Source organism: Clupea harengus, chromosome 6, assembly GCF_900700415.2.
Source record: "Clupea harengus chromosome 6, Ch_v2.0.2, whole genome shotgun sequence".
Lineage (NCBI taxonomy): Eukaryota > Metazoa > Chordata > Actinopteri > Clupeiformes > Clupeidae > Clupea > Clupea harengus.
Window position 1 is genome coordinate 5,055 of NC_045157.1, and position 3,582 is coordinate 8,636.

The following is a 3,582-nucleotide window of genomic DNA, read 5'->3' on the forward strand; positions in this document are numbered from 1 at the left end:
TGGTCATGTGAAGGAGAAACTCACTGAAATGAATCAGTATGCAAGCTAGTTTGCTTTTCTTAGTGCCAACTCTGCTGTTGTTGGTGTTTGCAAGGCAAGGCTGGCTTTCAGGGGATTATCTCACCAGTTATAGACAGAACTCCAGAAAAGTACCCGTAGTTCTACTGGTAGCTAAGAGCACCAACGGCATGCGTTTGATACCCAGGGAGCATACATACTGATCAGGGGAAATTATATATCTGCACTACACTGCAAGTTGCTTTGGATTAAAGTCTCCGATAAATGTAAATATTTCATAAACAATGAAAACATTTAAAAATAATTTCCTTAATAATCTATAGAAGTTAAAACGTCCTTTAACTAAACACTTAAACTCACATTGCTGTGTTTGAATGCAGGTGTCTGCTGTATGCTAAATCTAATGTAGCGTGTTATGTAATTTCCTCCTGTAGTCTCTGCTTCCCCCAGTGAGACTGAGATGAAGGCAAACAGTCATGTGACTCTCCACTGCCTCCTGCACACATATGACAACTGTGGAGGATCAGTGGCAGATAAAGGAGTTAGTCTGAGCTGGGTGGATGAGACCGGGAAAGAGCTGAAGAACATTAACCATCTCCAGATCAGAACCACACCTCCCTGTTCCATCCCACTGACTGAGGAGCTCAGAGGTCCAAACCCTGTTCATACTCGGACATGCCAGCTGACTGCAGGAGGGCAGGTTCAGACTTCTGTCTCCCACACCATCAGTATGAAAGGTTTGAGATAATAAGATGAGTTTGATATTAAATGACTGCTATTTGCATGATGAACTGAACCTGATTTTGTAAAGTTGTCTTAAGTAGCCTATGTTCTCTGCATAACTGCTGCTCCCGGCTCAGTTGATAAAGTGAATTTGTATCTGTTTATACCAGGCTACTTATGCTCATCATCCTAAAGACATCCAGTTTTTAAAGCCCACTATTCCTGATGACGTTCATGTCCTGAATGTGAAACTATTTTAAGGGAATAGGGAATGGGAATAAGGGAATGCATGATCTTCTCTGTGTAATTGTCTAGTCGTTTTCTAACTGTCTTGCAGTGAATGCCACTGCTTTGCATTTTGCATTGAGTTGTGTAGTACACCCTACAGCAGTTATTCAGATGTACACTGTTTCATCAATAGGAGTGAATCTAATTATTGTGATGAGTTACATTTGTACATTGTTTAATTACACAGGTGTTAAACCCACAACTTCCTCCACCTCTGTATCGAAATCCTCTCCCCGAACGAAAACTGTCACCACTGCTTCCTCAAGCTCAGGCCCATCAGGTACAGCATGAAGACCATGATCCCCTCAGTCTCTAATAATTATGCTACACTTTAAAGTTGTGCTATATGCTACTTAGTCGTAAAAGTCATTATTTTATTGAGCTGTGTTTTATCCAAAATACCTTAGAGCTAACACTAACACAAGAAGAGTCATAAGCTTAGTGGACACTAGCTGGGATGGCATCTCTTGACAGAATAGGTCTCTGTGCTGACATGTTTATAACTTGCTTGTATGACAGAAGGTTTAAATAAATTGTTTAACACAGATAATATCTTTTTTTATCCAGCAACAAAGTCCTCTCCTCCACCGACAGACTCAGGAACACCAGGTAGAGCAGGAAGTCCATCATATCCTCAATTGAAATAATCTGCTAGAGTTCATTACACTTTTGTGTTAATGATTTACTGTGCTACACACTTTTCTGTTCACAGTATTTCCCTGCATATTCATTCAACACACACTTTAATCCAAAGTGATTTACTGATAACACTTTTGGAGGTGTCTTCAGCTATTTACATTTTATTTCTAAAGCACTCTCTCCCTCCCTCCTTCTCCCTATCACTCTCTCTCCCTCCCTACTTCTCCCCATCACTCTCTCTCTCTCTCTGAATCTCTATCCCTCCCATGTATTCTATCCTTTCCTTCCCCAGATGTTCTCCTGGTTGCTGGAGTTGTTGTCTCTGTCAGTCTGTTGGCTGCTGCGTTGATGATTGTGGTGATATGCAAGAGAAGGACAAGTGAGTGTTTCACTGGCAACACTATAAACAACTAGCACCTTTATGGTGAAAATACTATGACCTCTATAGTTTCAAAATCATCATTTAATCTTGTTCATATTTCAGATGCTGGAGGAGAGCCAAGACACAAATCAGTGAGTAAAAATGTATTTTCACAGAAATAGTCATTCAACAGGGTTTTATGTGTCGCATTTATATATGACGTATGTAAAACCAGGCACATCATTATATCAGATTATATCATATTGCAGAGGGATGTAAACTCTATGAAACATTGTTTTTCAGACTCAAAGCAGTGCTATAGTCATGCAGTCTGTTCAACCACCAATCTCCTCAGATAATGTAAGATAATGATATATATTCTCATGATATACATTCATATGAGGCCAAGAACAATAATTAACAACTAACAATAACTTTGAGTAATAATCATGGTAGTAGAAGAATAGTCTGAACACAATACTGAGGTTTACTATTCTTCACTATTTCCCACTGAACTTTCCCATCTTTACTCCAAACTGATGATAATGTGTCTCTCTTCTATACTGAAGGAGGAAGGAGCTGATCTGCACTATGCAGCCTTTCAGCACCTCAACCCAACCCAAGCTGGGCCTTCTGCAGTGAGTCACTGGTCATCATGTTTGGTTATCTTCTTGTTTATGCTCCTCAGTGTGGGATGACACCTTTGTTTGTTTGTTTGTTTGTTTGTTTACAGAAGCAGTCTGAGGACACCGTGACCTACAGCACCATCATGCAGTTATCTGGTGGTGAAGACCAGAACAGCAGCAGACCTGCTGGCAGACCTGTGGACCCCACTGCTTTGTATGCTACTGTTCAGAAGAATAACAAGATACAGAATTAACAGTCATTTGGATACACATACACACTCACACAAACACTCAAACACACACACACATACTCAAACACTTACACACAAATACAGACATACACTGTATGCTTATTCTACAGTTGCTTGTGGTTGCATGTAGTTGTGTGAAAGCTCTCTCACAGCTCTTGCTCTGGTTAGCACGCCTGACCCTTTTAGACTGGGGGTGTGAAATGTGCCTCTTTTTCTTCCACAAACACACACACACACATCAAGCACATGTACCCAAAGTGTCAGTGATAAGCCTTGTTCCTTATAGATGCTCAGAAATGACAGACCACATACAGTACATACCAGACGTCTGTCAAATAGTGTAGTATTATTTAGGAGATATCATAACATATCAGAAAGCCATTACAGCGAGCAGCATGTGTCTTAAGTTCCTGTGAGTTTTACTTTGCTTATTTGTAGCTCCTATTGTTAGTTTTGAGTTTTTAGTTCTCTCTTGTGTCATATACTTTTTTGTAGATCAACAGCAATATATACATGTATGGTTTTAGAGTGTTTTTAGATCAAATGTACCATGGTATTTTGCTCTGCTTTAAACAATTTTGGAATAAAGCCATTTCTTAATGAACTATATTACTCTTTTTGACATGTTCTTATAATTCTTATAATGTCATGCATTCACTGTCTTGCTTATTGCCAA

The 3,582-nt window shown here is 39.5% G+C and overlaps 1 long non-coding RNA gene across 1 annotated transcript; it reads left to right on the forward strand.

Moving 5' to 3' along the window:
• Window positions 1-2,168: 2,168 nt before the first annotated feature.
• On the forward strand, window positions 2,169-2,870 carry LOC116220731. The gene is made up of 4 exons (XR_004163823.2): window positions 2,169-2,181; window positions 2,333-2,389; window positions 2,599-2,667; window positions 2,763-2,870. It is a non-coding gene; the product is annotated as an uncharacterized LOC116220731 (long non-coding RNA).
• The last annotated feature ends 712 nt before the right edge of the window (window positions 2,871-3,582 follow it).